Genomic DNA, 25,055 nt, shown 5'->3' with positions numbered 1-25,055 from the left:
CACTGTAATTGAATGCATTCATGAGACGCAATATGATGCATTAAATGATGTCTTGAAACAGTTCTGCAGCAAATGACAAGCCAGCACTTGGTCTTTTGTATTGAATTAGACCAACATGTGTAGAAAAGGTTGCAATGTAGCTGCAATCTTCTTCGAGTTCTAACTGATGATAACCTTTGTTTAAATCAGGTGGAGAGAAGACCTTTGTACCATTTAATTGTGTTATAATGTCAGCAATGTGTGAACCTAAATGCTGTTCTCACTCAATTGACTTGTTTGCCTGAAACATGTCAACACACATGCGTACAGCTCCTTCACTGTCCTTTTTAGGCACTACTACTATTGGAGAAACCCATGGTGTTGGACCAGTGGAACACTCAATAAAATCATGCTTAAGTAACGATTCAAGTTCTTATTCAACAGCTTCTTACAAATAAAAAGCAATTTGTCTATGTCTTTGAGCATGAGGACAGACATCCTCATTAATATGCAACTTTACTTTCATAGTCTACAGCTTTCCCAAACCATGAAATAATGAAGGGAACTGACTTAGTATTTCATGGTGAGCATTCACAGTGTAATTCACAGAAATCAGTCCCATATCGGCTGCTGTGCTGAAACTGTGTAGACAGTAGGGGTGGGCGGAATTTGCGGAAGTGCCTTTCGCAAAATATCGCGAAACGGCACAAAATCTCCGCGATCTCGCGATATTTCGCGTGATCGCTGAGATTAGTGCTCCCGGTTGGGGTTTGTGACAGGAGCATCGTGCCGGAATGAATTCCTGCCCTGCATATTTGCCCGAGAAGATGACACCGTTTTGTGCAATACCTCTACTCAACTGGAGTACTTTCTCCTGGCTAATCAGTAAGTGCTACCTCGTTGGGTAAATGTATAGTACTTTTCCTACACTACAGCTGCGTATAGGGCCAGAAGGTTTGTCTACAGTGACCATGGGTGTCTGTAACGTTGCCACGGCGCCGACGGCCCCGGGGTCCCTCGAGTCAGCTGTCCATCATAGTGGGGGAAATGGCGGGAAGACGTTGCCCACCGCTGGTGTGTGGGGCGCGGCCAAACGGACGGGGCTTCCAGCAGTTCACATGCCTCTTGCTTATAAAGGGTCAGAGCAGTGTCTCTGAGGCAGACAAGGAGAAGGAACCGCCTTGGCACAGGAACTACTCGAGGATTGCGCTCAAGAAAATGAAGGATGCACGACCACCATCAAGGATTACAGCTATTATTTCAGGGTGGAAATGGGGAGAAGGCACATCTGCTTAACCACGCTCACGAATTATTCACGAGGATTGCGCTCGAGAAAATGAAGGATGCAAACACCACCATCAAGTATATCAGCCAACATTTCAGGGTGGAAATGGGGAGAAGGCACATCTGCTTAACCACGCTCACGAATTCTACACGAGGATTGCGCTCGAGAAAATGAAGGATGCAAACCCCACCGTCAAGTATATCAGCTAACATTTCAGGGTAGAAATGGGGAGAAGGCACATCTGCTTAACCACGGTCACGAATTCTACACGAGGATTGTGCTCGATAAAATGAAGGATGCAAACACCACGTCAAGTATATCAGCTAACATTTCAGGGTGGAAATGGGGAGAAGGCACATCTGCTTAACCACGCTCACGAATTCTACACGAGGATTGCGCTCGAGAAAATGAAGGATGCAAACACCACCGTCAAGTATATCAGCTAACATTTCAGGGTGGAAATGGGGAGAAGGCACATCTGCTAAGCCACCTCCACGCTCACGAATTTTTTGGCTGATTAATGCCTTACTGAATTTGAACTTCAACTCGGGCACCTGCTTTATTTATATCTGTAAGTGCTTCCTGTTGAGGTTTAATTTTTGTGACAGGAGCATCGTGCCAGAATGAATCCTGCCCTGCATATTCACCCAAGAAGATGCCACCGTTTTGTGCAATACCTCTACTCAACTGGAGTACTTTCTACTGGCTAATCAGTAAGTGCTACCTCGTTGGGTAAATGTATAGTACTTTTCCTACACTACAGCTGCGTAAAGGGCCAAAAGAGTTGTTTACAGTGACCATGTGTGTCTTAGACTCTGTAACGTTGCCACGGCGCCGACGGCCCCGGGGTCCCTCGAGTCAGCTGTCCATCATAGTGGGGGAAATTGCGGGAAGACGTTGCCCACCACTGGTGTGTGGGGCGGGGCCAAACGGACAGGGCTTCCAGCAGTTCACATGCCTCTTGTTTATAAAGGGTCAGAGCAGTGTCTCTGAGGCAGACCAGGAGAAGGAACCGCCTTGGCACAGGAACTACTCGAGGATTGCGCTCGAGAAAATGAAGGATGCACGACCACCATCAAGGATTACAGCTATTTTTTTCAGGGTGGAAATGGGGAGAAGGCACATCTGCTTAACCACGCTCACGAATGATACACGAGGATTGCGCTCGAGAAAATGAAGGATGCAAACACCACCGTCAAGTATATCAGCTAACATTTCAGGGTGGAAATGGGGAGAAGGCACATCTGCTAAGCCACCTCCACACTCACGAATGTTTTGGCTGATTAATGCGTTACTGAATTTGAGCTTCAACTCGGGCCCTGCTTTATTTAATTTCCGTTCCCTCGCGGATCGCGGAAATTTCGACATTTTCGCGTTCCGCGCGTAATGTGAAAATATCGAATTGTCGCAATTTCCACGAGCGGAACGAAAATTGTCGCCCACCCCTAGTAGACAGGCACTTGACGTTGTGCCTTGAAGCACATGGATGGGTGCTTCCACCTTTATTTTCTTGTGTTTCATTTTCACTACAAATGAACCTTGATTTTTTAAAGGTGTTGATGCAGCCCATGTATACATTTTGGTTTTTGATTACATAAGTTGCTGCAATGGAGATAATTCATTGTATTTCTACTCAATCATTGTGTCTATCGATGCACCGCTGTCGATAATTAAAGGTATGAAACAACTATTTACTTTCAGATTAATCTTCAGACAATGTTTGAATGACTTTGGTGCTTTGGCATGTCGAACATTCTTTGACTGACATTTTTCCAAACATCAACATGGCACAATCTTTTTCATCACTTTCACTTGATACTGATACAGAAGAACTGTTTGGTGATGATTTAGATGACTATCAAGTTCGTTTAGTGTTGATTTGTCTTAACCCCTTCCATGCTCATGACGGAACGATTCCGTCATGAGCATCGGTTGAGCTGTGCTCATGACGGAACCGTTCCGTCATGGCCCCGCCCGCGCTCAAACCCTTCAGCACCGCGGGGGAATCCGCGCAGCGCTGAAGGGGTTAACTAACGTTGTCGCTTTGCCCTGTAGGTGTACATTGAACGATGCTTCTGGAAAGTTCTGGTGGGCATTTTGTCTTCACGTTGTGACACACTTTACTTTGCTTTGCAAACCATCACAAAATGGTTCTTCTTCCCACAGCCTCTAAATACATTCATGTAGAAATGAAAATCCACATCTAAAACACAATGGGGCAGATTTATGACGACTGGCGCATCCCTGCATATCAGCAGGGATGCGCCAGTTATTATGCGCCACTGCTGCGGCACCATGGATGCGCCGCATTTATAATGCGGCGCACCATGGGGCAAAAACGGCACAGATGCGTGACGCATCTGTGCCGAAAAGTGGCGCATTGCTGGAGTTGCGTCGCAAGCGCGACGCAGCTCCAGCAATGATCTGGGGGGCCCTATCTTTACAATGCTGCGTCAATCCTTACGCCTGCTTCAAGCCGGCGCAGGGTTTTGACGCAGCATGGGCCTAAAAGTGACTGAGTGAAATCTTGTAGATTTCACTCAGCCACTTTTAGGAGGCGTTCCTGCGCCGGAACGCCCCCACCTGCCCTGGAACGCCTACATGTGGCGCAGGGCTTTACAACGTGACGCATCTCCCAGATGCGTCACGTTGTAAATACCCCGCACCATGGCGCAGGATTTGCGCCGCTGCTGCGTCACAAAAGTGACGCAACGGCGGCGCAAAAGTGACGCAAGTGCAACATAAATCTGCCCCAATTTCTTTTTATGTGTAGACATCATTTTGTGTTCTTCAGCCTTTTGTTTTGGCTTACTTTTCACACTCATGATGGATTCATTCTTGGAACCCCTGGCCACCATGCCAGAAGCTTGTTTTTCAGCACACTTTTCAGCTCTGGCAGACATTAACACTCACTCCAGACTCAGAGTTTCTCTCAGCATTCATCTTCTGAATGAATCTGACAAACATCTGCTAGTAACTCTCATATGCATAGCTTCTTCATCATTAAATTAACTGAATTTAAAATGTCTGGTGAGTGTGTCGAGTCTCTCCACAAATTCATCAATGGTTTCACCAACTTTCTGGCTTTCTTGGATGAAGATGTATCATTTGGAATCCACATTTGGCATTGGATTAAACTTGAGATTGAACACTGCTTTAATCTGATGATATGTGACTTCTGTGTCAGTTTGCAGAATTTTCACTATCACCAGCAAGATTTTTGAGATACTTGATAAACTTTTAGTTATCAGTCTCTTCAAGTGCATCAATGAAATCATCAAATGTATCTCTCGAAGCAGTGCTTCTATTGCCAATAATTTGCTTTTTGGTGTTATCATACGGTGGTGGCTTCACAAAAGCTGCAGTATTGTAGCCATTCATGGCAGTGGCTGACACTGAGGGTGGAGCTCTCTTCTGTTTCCTTGGCTGTTTGACTTAAACTTGTTTGTGTGAACCATCTCTAAGGCCTTGAGATGTGTTGGCCTCCAGATCATCATTGATGACTTTTGGAAAGATGGCCTCTGTTTTCCCCTCCACAAACACCCTTCACTATTCCAAAGATATTGGCGAATGTGGTGATTGTCACGCATTTGACAAACACAACCCTTGATCTTGGTCTGGGTTGCAGCGCATGCTGCTTAGGTCATACCGGCTCACTTTACACACGTTCTGGTGAGCAAATAACTGTTTTCTCCTTTGGCGGCTCTTTGAACACTGTTTGTCTTCACCACTTTCTAATTGTAACCAGGCGTGGTGCGTCCATTGGGGCGTGGGGGTGTTGCCCCCCCGCCCCCGCACCCGCCCGTTCGCCCGCAGCTCCCTCCTCGGTGTCTCTGAACTTAGTTTACTTAAGTTCAGAGACGCCGAGGGTGGGGAGAACTGACAATGCATGTCAGTCAGCATGAGGTCGGACCGTGGGCGGTCCGGCGTCATGTTGACTGACATGCATTGTCACAAGCCAGGGAAAGGCAGCACAAGTGTGCATGAGTGGGCATGGAGATTAATTTTTAGCCCATGCCCAGTCATGCGTACTTGTGTTTTAACTGCCTTGCGCATGCCCATTAGGAGCCCCTCGGTCTCCTCATGGGCAGGCGGCGGGCGAGGAGTAGGCTGTGCCCTCAGCCAATCCTGGCGCTGCAGCAGCGCCAGGATTGGCTGAGGGGTTGCCAGTCACTTGACTCCAGTGCTGACGTCACGTGGTGTTCCGGACCGGTTTGCAGGGGCAGAGGCGCCAACGTGGACCAGGAGAAGAGGCGGTCAGGTAAGTGTCTCTTAATTTTATTAATTTTAATTTCTCCCGCTGCTGGTGGTAGGGTTGGGGTGGTGTTTAGGGTTAGGTGGTAGGGTTGGGGTGGTGGAGAAGTGGTTTTTAGGGTGTTCCAGTGGATCAACAGGAACGGGGCTGCTGTGAGTGGTAGGGAGGGGGAATTGATGGGTGTGCAGGAAGTTTGGGAGGAATCGATCGATGGGAAGGGTGTTTTTTGGCAAAGTCGAGGAAGGGAAGGTGCTGCCATAGGAGCCCATGTTAAACGTGAGTTTTGCATGTTTTTGGGGTTCGATTGTAGGGTGTTGCAGGTGGTTCAGAGTGGATTTGCTTAGCTGGGATGAGAGTTGGGAAGGTCTAATTTTGATTGCAAGTGTTTTGAAGAATATCCATGGAGGGGAAGGGGTGTTTTGGGCCTAGTTTCAGAGTGCGTTTTGACGGGGCACTCCTCCAGCACTTTTACGCCCCGCAATTTTCAAATGTCACCAGCCGCCCCTGATTGTAACGTTGTCTTGTAATTTGTGATTATCAATAGCTGCTCTTTGAAAACCTGGTTGTCCCTGCCTTCTACATTAATTCTCCATATTACGTATGACTGTATAAGCAGCGCAGTACCTTTATGTACGGTCTGACCAGCAGGTTCTCAGTCACTTATATGTAGATTTGTTTGCAATGCTTTTGTTGTTTTCAACTTCTCTATAGTGGCTGGAGTTGCGCTTTGACTCCATGTACATAAAGCGTTCGTTCCATACTTCGACTGCAACACACATAGCATGCACAAAACTTTGCTTGGACCCCGGGAAACTCTCTGGGAGAGCACTGTCGATCTTCGGATTACTTATTCCCTAACTTGTCACCAGTTCTAGCGGCCTCCCCAGCCTGGGTATCGGCCAATGACTATGCCACACACAGAGCTTAGTATGACACATCTTTATTGTTCTGTATGTAACTGCAAAATTAACCATTTAAACCAGCCTTCACTGCATTCCCTCAAGCACTTATATCATAGTTCTACTGAGTCCATCAGAAGCCAAATGGGTTCCCCCATTTCTAACTCGCAAGATACTACACAATGCAATGCGAGGCAATCCACGGAGTGTATCTTGTGCACAGCTACACCTCACATATAACAAACATTTTAGGTGGGCAAACTGTTGTTCTCTGTTTCTTTAGTACACTTCTGAGTTCATTAATTTCTGCCTATTTTCCATACTGTATTATTTGCATTACAGTTAAGCTTTGTTGCATACTGCTGAGAGCATTAACAGAAGGCAGCGCCCTCTACAGAAGGCGTTTCAAACCAAACTGAAGATCCATAACAAGTGAAGGGCTATAAGCTCTGTAACATTATCCAACACAGACCAAAAAATAGGTAAGCCATCCCCTTTATGACCCAGCTTAAAACTCTTACTGAATATATAATACAGGTAACCAAAAGCCTTTAGCTCTAGCATTAATAGCTTTAAAAATAAATTAAGAGAAAGCAGTAAGGTTGGTAGTTTGCCAAAACATAAAAAGTGTTCTCTACCAAGTACTTTTGGATAGACTTTAAAAATGCCTTACCTGTGTGGTGTTGGCAAGTTATGCTTCATTTTTCACTAACATAAAAAATTGTAAAAAAGCAATACAAAATGACATAGTGATGACATTTCAAACACTTTGGTCAGAACTGGCTTCTGTTCTGAGGATTGCAGCGAGCGTCGTGTATCATGAGCATGCAGCATCCATAAGTGCACAAGGCTGAGTGTTTTTGGGCAATATGGACACAGGTGTACCCCTGCCCACTCCTCATTCCCAGCTTCCAAGCAATGCCCTTCAGTGCACCTGCAACTTTAACGCTGCAAGTTAGGATGTGAATATCCATTTGAATGCAATGGTACTTGCACTGCCACCTTACAGGTCACAGACAGCCAACCATCTGCTCAACATCACAAGCAAGCATACCGTTGAGATGCATCAGTTGGATAAAGTACATACACTCCTGGTCTTCTCACAGAGGTCTTGACTGCATGAATCTATGTGCTGAAAATGTAACATTGCCCTTTGCTGAATTCCACAAATGCTTACATACACACAGCAGTTAATGTATCTGCAGTGGTTTAAAAGATCCACGCAAACCTGCATCACACACCACAGTCGAGATGTTGTCTGACGTTCCTAGAATACTAATCCACAGGTTTCCTACACAGGACATAACTCTTCCTGAGGTCACAGTTTATATTTACCATGCTGTTGCTTATCTGTCATCCCTTAGGTTTTTAATAGTCTTTTTAGGGAAGGCAGCACTGAATTGAAGTAGCCATCTCCTTTCACACATGGATAGAACAAGTGTGACTTTTATTAAATGAAATCATCCTTAACAAAAGTAATGTTGTGGGAGTTTATGTTCTCCAATGACTCATACTTCATCCTATCATCATCGCCAATTAAGAAAAAAGACGATTCAGCAGGACTATTTTAATCCAAACACTCCAGGCAAGAAACAGGGCCACCCTCCACCAAAAGCAACAACCATCTGGCCCATCCCTCCTCCCTCCGTGTTACATTCTGATATTTTTACTAAGCGGCAAGCACTCGTTCTACATTCTAACACATGCCCTAGAATAGCAGCATATACCCTACTCAGTCTGCATGTACCTGAGCAGCCATTAATTGCAAACAGTGAGATGCACCTTTCTCACCAAACCTTGAGCCAGATATACAAAGAATCTTTGCAGCTGCATTCCATTGATTTTAGACCCCACAAGGGCGACTTACAATGTACTAATGCCTTTGGCAATTTAGAAAACCCTTACTGAATGGAAATTTCGCAACTAATTCCCAAATTACAAAAGAAGAGCCTTGAAAAAGACACCGCCTCTTATCTGCAATTTGCAGTGAGATGCATCAAGGTTGGTGATCACAAATGCTGACAGCCTCAGGGGGGGTAGGCAGTGGTCTGTACCACCGCCAGCTCTTCCCAAATGGAAAACATTTTTCTAAAGCAGCACCTATTCTTTTAATGAATGTGGACTCCTTTAAAAAAAAGATTTCCATTTGGGAATGCCAGTGGTGGGATGGGGTCTTATTTCTGTGATCAGTACCCAATTGCCCAGGGTCACAAATAGTGACTTCCCTAATTAGTATTCAACAAGCAGGCCACTCTGAGACTCTCTGTCAATGGGAATTTTGTGATGCAGTTTAAAGGTCATATTGCAACATTATAGGTAGCAAAATGTTGGTGCACAACATGCACTCACTATTTGCAATAACCCCTATGGTACATCTGGCTCATCATAAACACTTGTGTGTTATTTGTTCTGTGGTCTAGGAATCCTTTCTGAAGCATGTGGAATTATGATCTCCAAAGCAATTAGAGATAGGGGGCCTTTCAGCGGCAGCTTCTCCGCAATGGGAGAGGAGCATTGTCCCACTGCCTGGCTCAAAGCAGGCAAATGAAAAATAAAACAATGTTCGAGCATCGTTTTATTTTTCATATGCTGGCTCTCAGCCAGGGCGTGCAGTTCGGGGCGGGCCCAAGGAATGGGATGGGAGGGGGAGGAGGAGTGCTATGTGCACTCCCTAAGTGCGCATATGTGTTTGGCCGGCCGTCACAGGCCGACCAAAACACACAGGAGTACTTAGGTTTCTCAAGCCCTGCTGCATTGAACAGCAAGGCCAGAGAAACCCCCACAGACTCCCTGACCTGAGCAGAGCATCTTTTCAGCCTGCTTAAGCCAATCCTCCTGCTCCTCTCATAGCATGAAAGCAGCACAGGGATTGGATGGGAGTCTGTCCCAAGGGCTGCTGGGACCGGGAAGAGCAGAAGAGGTGCGACGCGACGTGGGAAGCGGGCGGCTTCGGATAAGTTTCTATTTTTTTTATCTATATTATTGCTACCTCTCCGTGTGCTCCTCTCCCCAACCGCACACCCCCTCCCGCATTGCCTCCACCCGCCTCACCAGCTTTTGTTTGTGGCGGCCGCCACTGGTGCCTTTTTTAGAGTTTTTAGGTGTAGCAGCACTACCATATTTTGGTGGTGCTCACGCCCAACCAAACTTGCCATTTCCTTTCTCTATTTAGATTAAGGAGAAGCTCCAAATTTACACAGCTGGAGTCTTTGCACCTACCACTTCACCAACCAGCCAGTCAACCACAGAGCTGCCAGATCTCAGTGACAATCACCCCACCCTAATGAGGGCATAGCAGTAGTCACTGATCTCTCCTGCCAGCATCCGCCATTCTGCGTGCAGCAGACACCGACAGGGAAAATTGAGAATGACCCCTATGGGTTGCACCCATTTGTTTTTGTTTGAGGAAAATGTACTCCTTTTTTTGGAATTTGTTTTCTCTATTCAAAAATATTTGCCAAACAGGTGCTTTAAAATATGGTGCCCACTCTGCAATCATTCAGTGCATGACAGGACCCACAGAGGCTGTGGATCTTTTTACAGTTCAGTCATGTGGGTGGCTACCAGTTATGTGGGTGGCTGCCAGGCATATGGGGCTCTCTCAAGAGGGTGGGTGTCTCAATGCGGTTGCTGGTGATTTTCCAGGATTGCAGAGGCCAAGGCCTCCGCCTAGTGCTGCATGTGAACCGATGGTTGCAAGTGGGGACTACAGGCACTTTTTTTCGTTGACAGACGCTTATTTTTCCTCAGTAGACTTTGATCCAGATCAAGTGAGAGAAAAACACAAAAGGGAAAAAGAAGGAGGAAGAGAAAGATGGAAAACACGTGAGAAAGGCAGAAAGGAAATGGAAAAAGTGAAAGAAACAGGAAGGTAATCTCTGGTGGTGGATTAAATAGGCATAAAGTGGAATCAAGACTACGACGCCTTGGTATTCTGCACACTGACCTTTGAAAGGGCCAGCTGAAGGCTTCGGATCTAAACTTTGAGCCCCGGTATTTACTGTCTATTTCACAAATTAAGCACTGCCTCTACCCCTCTGATGGGCCAGCTGCCGGATCTACATGACCCCCATAGTTTGTTTATTATAATGTACAACAGAGCATTGCACCACAATAAATGAAAACACAGCCACTCATGTAGATTTCCTCCCAGCCTTCCAACGGCCATGCACATGTATAAAAAATAACTGACAACCTCCAAAAAAACACGTTGAAGGATCCTGTAACCGAAATATCAAGCTGATTGATGACTACGTTCTACAGACGTTTGCCAGAGGCAGAGAAGAAGAGAAACGCTCTGGAAACCTCGACCCGAATTACTCAGCCTTATTTAAAGGTAAAACACTTCATTGTCAACGGGAGACACCTTTCGGGCTTGTGTCAACAGCAAACCAGTCCAGCAGGGCCGAGAAATGGCGGTGGTCATTAATGCCCTTCCCCAGCAGCAAGGCCCCCGTTACGCGCGCGCTCCCACCCGTGCCTGGAGAGGTGACCTTCCTCGGTCTCCGTAGCTGGCAGCTGTGACACAGTTGCTGGCCCTTCAAAGCAAAGGGTCCCGACAGTCGCTTGACCCTCCTTAGTGGTAAGTGAATTTACACCTGCTGCGGCACAGCGCAGGTGGCTAGAAATGAAAAATGATGCGTTCTCTCTGTATAAACCTTTCACCCGGTACTTGCTCAGTCATTAATCATCATTGCGGGGGCGGCTCCGGATTATTTGTGCTACAAGTTATCCGCTCATCCAGTCTGGCCTGCACACACTTTCCCCGACTACGTCAGCACTGGAACGACTGAATCTGGCATGTTTCTATTTTCTTCCTACATTTTTACAATGTGCATGCCCTCTTTACATACCACGTTTACTGTAGGATACTTCAGTATCTCTCCCCATATCTCTGTTTATCTCATTATCTTTCTACCTCTTTCATTCACAAAGGTTTTCTGAATGTTCTTTTACTTTATATTTTCTTCATGTTTCTCTTTTCATAGTTCAGAATAACTCGTTATGCAAGTATCACTTCCTCTTCCCAGACATCGCTATTTTGGTCAAAATGAAATTTACATCTGTTGCTTACCTGACATATAAGTTAACGTATAAGGAGGTAAACATACCAATTAAAGACGATCAATTCAAGAGTTCCCTTAAGGCTTTTATTATTATTTTTGTATGGTCACTCATTTACCAATTTTATGTCAGTACGTTATAGTAGTTTTATGTATAATTTTAGCACTTTTACATACATTTTCTTAACCTTTGATACTTCAAGATGTCTTTGCTATACATTTCGATACTTTCAATAGGGAAAATAGAAAATAAGCGATGGTATGTTTTTGCTGGTTTGCGCATTGCACGTGACATAACTAATTGCTGCTAAGCTTTCTGTCATTAGGGCAATCCATACATTTGAAGTCTTTTCCTCTATGTCTATCTACACCTGTTATCTACTAATCTCTCTCTATCTCTCTCTGGCTGACAATCTCCAGCCATCCTTTCTTCAATCTATATATCTGTATTGCTACGACTAAAACGTAGAGAGAGCATTTGCAGCCTTCTAAATGCATTGCAACAAACTAAAGTATTTCTGCAAAGCTGTGGACACTGTGAAAAGACTGTCATCTGCTGCAGAACATGTAGCAGAAGGCTGTATTTTATGTCTGTAACCCTGCAGAAATAAAAAATATTGCTGCCTGCCACAATGCGAATTAACTATTTCTTTAGCCATGTTGACACGAAAAAAGACTCATCACCTACATGCGGTGTAGCAGATGGCCATATATAAAATCAAAAATAATTTGGTTTTTGTAGAGTTTTCACACAGCACTTGATCCATTTCTAAACACTGTAGATTACAGAAGTTACTATTACCCAATTTACGGAACTGAATCGATAGACCTTGGAAGAATTTAAGACTAAGGGTCTGATTTAGAGTTTGGTGGACGGGGTTCCTCGTGACGTGACGGATATCCCGTCCTCCATATTACAAGTGGCATGGGCTATAATAGACCTGTAAAACGTCGGACCAGGGGTGTAACAAAGGCCCCCACAGGCCCCTGCAGTGCAGGGGGGGCAGGGTTACCCATACAGGAAGCGGCCCCCTCAGCCCCTACTATTGTGAGTGTGAGGGGCCCCTTCAGCATATCTTGCAGGTGGGGCCCCTCACGTTTTATTATGCTACTGTGTTGGACGGGATATCCGTCACGCTTGCGACAGAGTAACCCTGTCCGTCAAACTCTTAATCAGGCTCTAAGTCTGCCTTGTTAGAGATTTGAACTTGTGACCTTCAGATGGCCAAGATGACCATTGTCTGACTGACGCACCTTGCCAACATAATGGATGCAAAGTCCACACACAGCTTGAGCGTAAATAGTGAAAAAACATTTCCTTGTCAAACAACACTGCCCTGAAGTCAAATGCACTCTCCGATTGAAAATTGAAGTAAAAAAAATGCCTTGCTGATCTGTGCAGACTTGCACCCCCTTCATCCGCAGGATTTTAAAGCAAACAGCAAATTAGGCCAAGTGTGGGCAGGGGAACCAATCCTGCCTCTTTTCGATGCTATGATGAAGGACCACCTACAGACCTATGAATCTTGAGAATTGCTATGATATTTTCTGGGAATCCACAAACATTTGTGGATGTCTGAACAAAGTTTGCCTGGACCTGATTAGAAGGCACAGCCTGAAATGAATGATATTAAACCAGATCACTTAAGGTGTCTTTGAGTACCCTGGAATAAGAAAGATTGGCCAGTGGGCATATCAAGCAGCCCTGATCCTGCATCACATTTAGGCATTTCATGATAAGTCTCATCTTACGAGTGCTTTTGAGCCAATGGTTTTACTAAACCATACGGAAAAGGGATGATGATCATACCCAAGAATTATAAATCAACTTGTCCCGTACAGCAAGGGGCCTACAGTCTCTCATTGATGGCTTCGTTAGTTTTATGGCGGATTTAGATTTTTCACCCAATCTCACCAAATCATATGTTATGGAAACAGGGAAAAGACCAACAAAGAACTTTATCTTTACAATTGGGGCTCACAAACTAGAAAAAGTAAAGGTTTTTAATTATCTAGGGATTTTATTTGACAAGCAGCTTAATTTTAAAACTCTGATCTTTGACAAATGCAGCAAACAAATCAGTTTGGTGGGTTCAATCATGAACTTTGCAAACAAGATTAGTTCGCTGGTCACCAAATGAAATTTTGCACTTGTACAGCTCGGTATGTTGCGCTAAGACCCTGTATGGGAGTGAGGTATGGGGCTTCAGAGATACGTCACTGATTCAAACTGAGGAAAATAAGTTCCTCAGAAGGGTCCTGCAAGTACCCCAAAGTACGCCTTCCCACACTGTTCATGAGCAGCTAGGCCTCACCTATATCAGCGAAAGGTCAAGTCTTAAACCTATTACATGCTGGATAAAAATATGGACTAACCCGGAGGCAACTCTAAGCAGACAAATACTTGAGGACTGCATCACCCGGGATAAAGGTCATCGGATACCCTGGCTCAAATATGTAAGGGATACCCTGAGATGGTTGGGCTATGCCAACTATTTTGATGAGCCCACCACACTTACTACCAGAGACAAGGGCACTATAAAGACTGAATTCCTACGGCGTTTAGCATGCGAAAGGGAGGACAGAGAACTGATGAAAGTCTCAGTGAGAGCCCACTTGCTAACAAAATCAATGCCAGTAATGGAATTTTATCTGTCTAATATATACAACAAACATGACAGATTCTTAATGACCAGATTTAGATTGAATCTTTTGCATCACATTTTATCAGTTCCTGCAGGGTTCACAGCAGACATTGACACAAAGGGCCCTTGCGGCTGCGATCAGAGGTCTCGGCAAGATACTCTCCATTTTGTTTTACTTTGTCCCTTTTATGCGTACCCAAGGTCAATGTTTTTAAAAACTATTTTAAGACGAACTAAATTTAGCCAGGCTAAGGTGGCACTTTTGTTCCTGAAACTTTCCTCAGACCCATTTACGCTGTTCAGCACCGTGAATTTTTTAAGACTAGCTGTAAAACTAAGGAACACTAGAAGTGAGGAGTAGCCACCCACGATTTTATGGGGTACAGATGTGTATGTTGCTTCAATATAGCCTAGGTTTCTCGTTTTTATTAGCTAATTTTATGATGAACGTTTCTTACTTCTTAATATGTCCCGGTAGCGGTCTTAATGTACACTTTCTGCTTCCTTTTTAATACTGCACCATCCATGGATCCATTTAACATCATTTAATAGTCAGACTAATAATAATAGGGAGTCTTACGTTGTTTACATTGGGCCGGGCTATGATAAAATATCCTGCCTCAACTCGCCAAATCCCTGCACTTTACCATAATATGCTGCTATATCCAGAGTCCCACTTCCTTAGTGGCCCTACCGAATTCATACGCCCATGACGATTTAGTGACACTGTTTTGCCTAATTGTAGAAGCCGCGAAGTATTTATTGTTTTTAATTATGTGTATATTGATCTAATCATGCAATGTTTTTTATTCTTTGTCATGCTCTTTTATGGATATTTCTATATAAAGATTAATTAATAATAATAATAATAATAATTATAATAATAAATCAACTCTTCAAAAATTAAATAAATGCTATGTGTTTCACAATGATATTGCTTATTGACTTCATTAAACATCATCGCTAACAGATATTGGACCTCGTTACATAAAAATTGTGTTCTCTAATAAATTAGAGCTCAGCTGAGATTAGCACTCAGTCCCTTTGTATTCTACATGTGATTGAATTTATGATTTACGACTGGAGGTATGTATTACCTCCAGGGGAAGAAATCTCCAAATGGAATTACTGACAGGTGTTAAAAGTGTTAAAAAAAATAAAGCCAGCCCATCTCAAGGCATTAAGGTGCTAAACTAATACTGTTGGGAGTAAAATGTACCAGTAGGTGGTAAAACACTATATACTAAAAATATATATTTTAAATTCAAGGCAGTGACAGGGCCTCTGACAAACCACTTGTTTTTCATTTCCTGGGAAATTAGTTGTGACAGAAATTGAAAATTTCTCGTTGTTGAAGCTGGTTAGAAATAACAGCCATTCTCAGACTATTCCAGAGATGATCCTATTTTGACTCATCTCCAAGTCCTTCGGGGGTCACAGGACCTGCAGGAGTTACTAGGCCCCAACCTTGGTGGCTAAGACCTCTCATCAGCATTTGACACGGTCAATCACAACAACCTACTAAAATTATTAGAAAACAGAAAGGGGCTGTCCAGGAAAGTGCTCGCCTGGTTTTCATCCTTCCTACAGAACCGCTCACAATGAATCAAACTAGGTAACTCATTCTCAGGACTTGCCCCAGTGAGATGCGGTGTCCCACAAGGGTCAACCATTCCCCCCACACTCATTATTCTATACATGGAGCCACTAAAGGAAATCTTCAAACAATGGAATGTTGCATACCACATGTAGGCAGATGACACAACTATAGTTAAAGATATCCTCCCTTGAGAATATCATCCTACTAAATAACACTCTAGCCAAAACTCAGTCCTGGCTAGCTCAGAACAACCTCAAGCTGAACCTTCTGAAAATAGAATTCCTACTTTTCTCCCCCATAACAACTCACCTCACATCCAAGATTGTCTTAAGCACATATACACCCTCATCTACAAACCTACCATTATTGGCTCCACTAAATTCATTGGTATAACACTGGACAAGCATCTGAACATGCTGGCACATGTCAGTGAAACCACGTGGAGAGCGTCTTTCCAACTCAAACTACTGAAGAATGTGAACCCGTTCCTGCCACCTACCCCATCACTTAGATCTCTTAACTGGCTCCCTCCAAAGTCCAAAACCCAACTGAAAATTGCTTGCGTTGTGCATAAAGCCTTACATTGTAACAGACCAAGGTACCTGGCATGAAAGATTGGTATCTCGGGAGGCAGCTGCTACCTCAGAATTGCAAACTTTCTCAGGCTAGAAACCCTAGATTCAGAATACAAAAACCTACTCACGCTCCTTTTCTGAATCGGAATGTGGAACTTCCTTCTACCCAAAGTGCTGTCTAACCCAAAGACCTACATCTTAAAAAAAGGGGTTAAAAAATCCTAATGAACAGATTCCTATCATAAAGTCACGGTAAGCCTGGGTGCATTGGCCACTAAAAGGACAGGAACACCAATACAGGGCAGAAGCAGATCAGTCTCAGCAGAACCCATAAAAACATTGTCCACAGAGTTTCTGGACCCGAACGATGCAAAGCAGACTCATGAAAAACCATCCCAGAGAACCTATCCCAGTGACTGATAAACTAATAGCGGATGGTTAATAATAACTTTGTGACAACATATCATATTTTACTCGAATTTTAAACGTTGCTCTATGTTTTTGTTAGATGTTTCATCTTTATGTATCAACTCTTTGGTGATGTTTACCAATCATATGTACAGCGCTCTAATACCCTTTGCTCATGTTTGCGCTTTAGAAAACACCCAAAATAAATCTAATCCAATAATTAAGGGCCTTTTACTTTTGCTGTTCTATGGCTTAACCGACTATGATCCTGAAAACTGAGCAACAAATACACCCCTGCAACACTTGATCTTCAGCAAGGAGAGTAGTCCAAGTCTTCTCCATGAGGTAGTGTGTGGGCAGAGACTCATACTCAACAGCTATGCAACCGATAAAATAATTATTGTCCTGCCCAGCCCAATGCTTCACTTTGTAAAATGTAGAAGTACTGGCAATTTAGGGCTTACCTTAGTTCTAGGAAACAGAATACTATAGAATTTCAGTTCCAGACATAGGTTAAATGGTACATGCAATAAACCATTTAAACATAATGGCTATCAAAGATGGCTACTAAAATGTGTATTTGTATCGAAAAATGGAGGGATACCCCCCTGGCTATAGGGGGCCACTTTTCTACTCGTTTGCAAATCTTACACTTGTGATTGTACTTATAGTGAATACAGGAAACAGGTCAGAGCACAATGAAACACAGCGGCAATCAAAATACAGCAATCAAAATAAAGTAAGTGGCACTCTGCAAATGCCTTGTTGAGTACGGTAATGTAAAATGAATGGTTAAGTGATGCCAGTCCACTGAAATCCGGATACTGCATGACCTAGGACCCCAAGGGTCAGGGGCTCCACACTCAGGAGGGACCATCATTGATGATGAAGTGGAACAGATCATAGTCCACAGTGTGCAAACCTACAAGACATTGGGGCCCACAGTGGATCACTAAGGCATTTATTTCTTAATCTCTCTGGCATGGGGGCCAATTTCTTTATGGACCTCTCCACACATATTAGAGTTAAAGTTTCACAAAAACTCTAAAGGTGGCAAAGGGAGATAGGAGGTATTCTAGGTAGTCACCCACAGCTCACCAGCAATTGCAGCAGCTTGTTCCTGAGGCAGACCTTAATAATGATAAGCAGCAGAGAGAGATGTTGTGGCCTGTGTCTACATCTTTCATCTTCATAGGTTGGCTGTCAGTATGAAAGGTCCAAAGCAACAGCAGAGTAGGCCACTAGAGCTTGAGTGTGGCCTCTAGGTATGCTCCCTGCCAGGGATGCTCCCAGCCAAGGTGAAATAAGTGGCACTCACCTTCACATCCCTTCCCTACTACAGCAGGAAGACTTACACAGTTCTGTGTTGATGAAGGCATTCATTCACCTGGAAGGGAGTGCCAGCTCTTATTTTTAAGTCCTGGCAGTTGGCCAGCAGCCACAAACATACGAATGAGAGGAGATTGTGACTTGTCCTTTTCCTAGAATTCCCTTTAATGTCGGTTGTCAAAGTGCAGCTAGCCAGGTGAAGCCTGTTGAATCCAGAAACATTGTGTGTCCCCCCAAGCAGGCCCGGAAGTCAAGGCAACAGGAGAAGACGACGTGGGGGATAGGCTATTCTTGTTTTCTATGGGCAGCGTCTATCATATATTTTGTAAACACCATTCTCTTAACCTAATCAACAAAGACACCACTGCTGATTACGCATTATCCCCCTTATGTTCACTTTCTGATGTTTATGATTATTACTGCAAACCTTTGCTCGCACTCTTCAACACATCAGCAAAGAAGCTCACATATGTCCCAGCGAATTTGGACTTAAATCAGAAAATTAAGAAAGTACGAATCATCGCCGGGTATAACTTCTGGACTGTACTACTGCCATGAGCCACTGTCTGCACAGTGGGTGTCAATGAATGCCACCCCTTTGAGAGCACAGGGTGGCAAGATCAACAGACGATCTCCATATGTCCACCCCACTTGAGTGTCCCTGCGGAGCGCCAGGTTTGATGTTCGTGTTGTCTCCACAGTATCATGGGTCCCACAAATTATTGCTAAACCTTAAAATATATGAGAAATTGCAGGGACAATCTCATAAAATAGGAGGGGCGGTACAGCCGTAAACTGTTGACTGGGAACTTTGGTCCATACAGTCGCTGATAGTCAGTGTTACAAGGAAGCTGCAAGCAAGGGCAACGGAGATGGTAATTTGGCTTTTTGGGATAAACTAGACCTCAGACTGGGAAGCTCTTAAGGTACAAGGTAAGTGAGACCCCTGGTATAAATGTGATCGCTGATTATTTCTGCCCACAAGCAGCAGTCTGACCTGGTACATGAGTTGGTGTTATAAGGCCTCTAAATGTTATTAAATTATCAAGGAAGGGGGCGCAAGCCTTCAAGCTGGTTTGCAAGCCTCCAGCACCACAGCATGGCACACTGATCGATAGATTCTGTAAAAACAATTACACAGAAGACACTCCCCTAACCCGAGATGACTTTGTACCGCTGTAGGTGAGCAATAAACAGTGAAAAGACAATTATTGTGCTGCCGGAAATCTGAGTACTTTACAAGATGCTTATTGAAAAATATTTTTTTAATTGTCATCTAGCTTGAACAAAGTTAGAGCCCAGTATAGCTACTGCCACTTCTTATTCCTCCCAAAAAGCTCCATGACGCAAATACCCTAACTGTAAGGCTTCTGGGCGTCACATGTGAGGAAAGCATAAAACTTTGCACTTTCGTGAAACTGCAAAGATTTCTATAGAAATTTACGAAGGTTGTGAGAAAAACATCTTTCCAACTTTGCACAACTCTCCTGACTGTTAGTTTTGCCCCGACAGCCACAATATTTTAAGCTTATTAAAGAAGCCAAACTTGAACTCTTTCTCTCTAGTGTCCTAGAGCACATAACAACTCTCTGATGGCTTAGAATATTTGAACCTGAACATAACTGTGCACATCTGATTGCACTTATGATACTTTTACTGTCAATATTTTGACACATGCAACTGAAAGTTCACTTGGTCACAATCCAGCGAAGACATAATTCATGAACACAAATGTTAACAGTATATACGATCTGAGCAACCAACAATGAAAGGTGAGAGAAAAGAACGGTAAAAAACGTGAATTATAAACTGGGAGTAAACAAATTTCTTCCAAACAATGGAATGGCTGCTGGGTGATGAATGTTGCAGAAGGAGCGAGAGTCTAATGATTCCGATTGCAGATTGGGGTACAACGACTTTAAAGACAGATTGTTGGGACCCAACAGTGAATGTCTGTAGGCAAGGGCGGGACCATAAAGTAATATGTTGGGGTCAACCTTGGCAGACTTGTTCAGTACAGTGACCAAATGCCATTCAGTGTCTTATCTCTTATGGTCCTGTTAAGGTCCCATTCACATGGTTTTGACGTATTTCGACCCCTGGCATCTTGGGTCTCTCCTCGGGATGGGGGGCTGGTGTGGCGAGTGCACTGTGCTTGCCAAATGCCATGGAAAAGGACAGAGTCGTTCCTTTGTGGGAAGACGTGTATATAATGAAGATGCATAGTGTCCTGCTGGAAGGGTCTCATGATGGCTTGCAGAAGTGGACCTTTGCACAAGAAGGACCTGTCATCTAGTTGAGTTGGTGGTGCTTCTAATTTTGGAAGATGTGCTGTTAGTTTGTGGTAGGGACCGCCTTAAGAGGGTGGATGCTCATGTCTGCAATAAGGAGAGAGGATATGGTCTGTCGGCTTAAACTGCCGACTTTGGTTCAGAAAACCAGGGTTCGAACCTCGAGGTCGCATCCACATCCTGTGATTATGGGCAAATCACTTAATCTCCCCGTGCCTGAATATGTAATGTAAATACGGTGCTCATGTACAGCGCTCCAATACCTTCGGGTCTAGTTTGCGCTATATAAAAGATGCAAAAAAAAAAAACTTGTTCGGTCAGGGTATGGGGAGCCAGTTCATATTGTTTCTTAGGTCTGCCACACTTCTCTCTCCTCCGTCTCAAATATTACTGCTGCCCCTTCTCATGCAGAGCTCTTTGTGGATGTTGCAGCTACGTTGGATCTGACGGTTCTCGAGTAAACTTCAGTGGCCTTCCCTAGCACGGTGATGCACTCAAGAAAATTCCCCCTACACTTTTTTTTCCAGCAGGGCCTTTGTTTGGAGATCCAGCATTGAGGTGTGATTTGACCCCTGTTGTTGTTGTCAGTCTGATCTACAGCTCAGAGGAGATTCCACGTTTTCTAAATCATTTATTTTATTTTTAGTTTGCTTGCCAGTGTGCCCGAACAGCAATGCACCAAAACAACAATGCACAACCATAGGTCACTTCGGGGCATATTATCAAGGACGGCTTTAAAATTATCGCCTGTTTAGCGGCAGCGGCGATAGTGGGCTTGATAATATGCTCTATGGAATTCCAATTGATGCCCATGTTAGATGTGAAGGACATCTAACCTGAGCTTCAATTGGAATTGGAATTCCATAGAGCATAGAGCATATTATCAAGCCCATTATCGCCGTTTTAGCGTCGGTTTTGTGCCGCTAAAGCGGCGATAATTTTATCGCCTGTCTTGATAATATGCCCCATGGACATCTATTGGAATTCTCAAGGGCATATTATCAAGCCCATTATCGCCGCTTTAGCAGCAGTTTTCTGCCGCTAAAGCGGTGATAATGTTAACGCCGTTTCTTGATAATATGCCCCTACATTTGTTCAACTTTATATTTTGCGGATGAGGAAGGTATTTCACAAAATGAACTGATTACTTTTTTTGGACAAAATGCGCGATCATTCCTGAGACGCTGTTATTTCAAGACTTATTGATTCATACGGTGATGGCAAAACGTTAAGAGTAAATTAATATGAAGTATAAATATTTTCTGAGTTGTGAAGCTGTACGACCAAGACAACCTAGCTCTGCATTTTGAGATGTGCTAAATGTCATACCCTTCGCCTTCCAGGTGGATTCTCAGTCACATAATATGATTTGTGAGATCATGATGTGACAAAGAAAGAGAGTGGAATGTGGAAGTGGCCAAAGAATACTTCTCCTTTTGGCATATGATAGGAGCCTCGGTACACAGATTCACTAAATGTAGCGCTTTAGTGATGGGTTGAAAGATTATGGAATGAAATGCACGTCTTGGCATACATTTATTAAATGTTTTCGAGGCAGGGTCAGGCACCCTGTGTGGACTAAGGCCCTCATTGTGATGTGCCATTAATTCCTTTGGGACTGGTCATGATAACACTGCAGATGTATATACTTTTTCCTGGAGATTTTGAGTAACACCAGCCAGAATCTCCGGCGGACAATCTGAGGCAAAATGAGGAATTAACTGGTAGTCTGCATCTGGAATTACCAATTCCCACGGTAATTCCTGAGAAAGCGTTCACCATAATTTAGGCACAGTGTTTATGTTCCGGCTCCTAAAATGTTTGACAAGCACCACTAAGCTTAGTTTAAGGGTCTGATGTCAGCGGATAAACTGCAAAGGGCAAATGGCCATATAATTATTATTTCACCACAACAGTTGGGTTGGTTATTGTACTTAGCGCTATAAGACAAGTCATTATGCAGGATGCCCTTTATTTACTAGCCAACACTAAGGGTGTGGGCATTTGAAAACCTTTTCTCCCAATAATTTCTTGTAATTCTGGAGAATATTTGAATCATTAAGTGTAGGAGGTGCAGTATTCTGCTAGTGTTTTTACATTAAAACTGGGGATTTCCTGCCTTTTAAGTTGTTTTGAGAAAACCGAAGGAGTTTAACATCCTTCCAGTTTCAAATTTGCTTGGAAACAGATTTAAATTTAACACTCGAGAAAGATCTCATCCATTTTCAAAGAGAAAACTAGCACTCACGAGGAAGTATTGCCAGTTTGTTTGCAAAACTAGGTGAGGGCACATACATAAGTGAAGCAGTAAACTCTGCAAGCTAGGAGTAAATTAATCATTGGGCTCTAAGCAAGACTTTACTTGTGTCATTAAAACCTAGCACCTCATTAGAAAACACATTTCTTCTCCAACTCTAGCATTTATCCATAAGTAGTTGGGGACTCTCTTGAAGTGATCACGTCATACCCTTTTAAGATTAGATCTTGTAATGCTTCTCTGGCACCATTGAAGGTAGGTCCAGCGTACTCTCTCTGCTACATGTATGCACCATTCCTTCTCTATAGAGTTGACAAAATGGGAAACCTGTGCGCACAAAATCATGGCTGAATATATATAAGATTAGAAGATAATGAAAAAAAGAGAATAGGGACGAGCACAAACTATAATTAAGAGGGAAGATGTACATCAGATAAAATGAGAGCAACATAAAGAAGTAAGAACAGGAGAACAAGAATTGGGAGAGTGAATAATAAAGTCACAAAAAGTGAGTGTATGAATGAGAATGAAAAGGAAGGCATGTGGGTGTTATGGTGAAATAAAAATACACATCATTATGTGAGTCAAATGAAGTAAAAGCAAGCAGGACGGAGTGAACATCGAGAAGACCAATAGAATGACAAATAAAAGAAAGCAATAAAGAAACAAAGTTTGCAGAAAGCGCAAGAGAGTAAAATAAAGAAGAAAAGAAAGCTTGTTTGTGAGGCAGTATGAAAACTAATGAGGATCAAAAAAGTAGGAAATCCGGATCACTGAGAAATTAATTAAACTAGGAACTGTCCATATTTGCATGAAATTTAAAGTTATACAAATATTACATATGCGACCATTTTCTGAAACGTCTATCTTATGTTTTCATGATGGTCTTAATGCAAGCACCGCGCTCTGCCACTAGGCTCTTTCATATACCGTGCACTGATAAAAAGCCAAATCAAACATTGACAGTGTAGCTGTTCTTAAACCATTACAATATTTTTAGATCCTCCACTTCAAATGACAAATTAAACGCTGGCATTTTGTGTGATGGAAGCCAAACAGATTGGAGGTCATCAATTCAAGAGAGCATCAATTTATCGCACGCTGAAGGTCACCAGGAGCCACTGAATGCCAGCCACGTGCTGTCACTGCTCGCCCATGTCAGGCACTCGCATCTATTATGAAGGCTGGGGAAAAGGCCAGGGAGTCAGAATTGGACATCTGCATCCGAGAGGCAACATGTAGAAACGACAATGAGTTACTGAACTTTTCTTAAATTTGTGTCATAATTATGGGCTGTAGTTAAGGATCGAAGGGGCACATGTGTATGGTAATGCGAAATAGGTCTCGTGTTTGAGGTATAAAGCTAGAGGAATGTTTGAGTTAATGTAAAAAAATAGTTTTTTAAATTACTATAATGTTCCTTTCAGTGGGTTTTTAAGCACTTTCAAATGAAATGAGTTAGTGCTATTCTCCTAACCACAGGAAAAATAGACACGTGGCTTTGTTAAATTTAAGAGCATACAATGTTGTACAGCAGGGGTGCCCAATCTATGTCCAAAATAACCGAACCATCCCAGATATTTAGGAAACCACTGGAGAAAACGTACACACAACAAATCCAAATGGGGATTATTTCATAGTCAGTGAAAAATCCTGAAAATGTGGAACAACCTAGATTATAAAGCGCTGCTCCAAGGGTTTTTGGCCGGATGATTAAGACAAGAATGAACAGGAGCTGCTCTATATATTGGCAAGTTATCTTTCACAAGTCTATTAGTTTAACTATTTAATTTGTTACAAGTAAATAATAGAGGTCCATTTGAGCTTTTTATTTTTATTGTTAAAACTTGTTTGTTTATATCATGTGACACATTTAATTTTATATTATTTTTAATATATATGAAATAAAATTCTTTGATATTGACTATGACCTGCAGAAAAACAGGCAAATAGAAGTTATGCGACTCTGATATTACAAGGGAGTCTGCTGAGGCTCCCATATCAGTACAGAAGGGGGTGGTGATGGACGGAGCATCAGAACCAATCAAACACTCACACCCCGTCGACAGATCTGGGTTTGATCCATCACCATTCTTTAGCCCACTCTGCCACCCCAGTTCAGACATGGCCATAAGCAAATCAGTCTGACCCTGTGCCTCATAAGAACAGTCCAGCCCGAACTGCTAAGCCATGCCTTCCCTGGACCGGAAACAAGCTTCCTAGGACCGATTTCTGGCATTTCAGCCGTCTTCAGCCAGGCTTGCTTGAATCCAATGGCAAAGTGAGCAAGGGACTCACGTCTGAGCATACTCTCCCAACTTATGGCGAACAAAGTAGTACAAAAGGGGGTGGTGTTGGACGGAGCATCAGAGCCAATCAAACACTCACACCCCGTCAACAGATCTGGGTTTGATCCATCACCATTCTTTAGCCCACTCTGCCACCCCAGTTCAGACATGGCCATATGCA

Source organism: Triturus cristatus, chromosome 3_2 (genome assembly GCF_964204655.1).
Source record: "Triturus cristatus chromosome 3_2, aTriCri1.1, whole genome shotgun sequence".
Lineage (NCBI taxonomy): Eukaryota > Metazoa > Chordata > Amphibia > Caudata > Salamandridae > Triturus > Triturus cristatus.
This window is presented reverse-complemented; position numbering follows the sequence as displayed.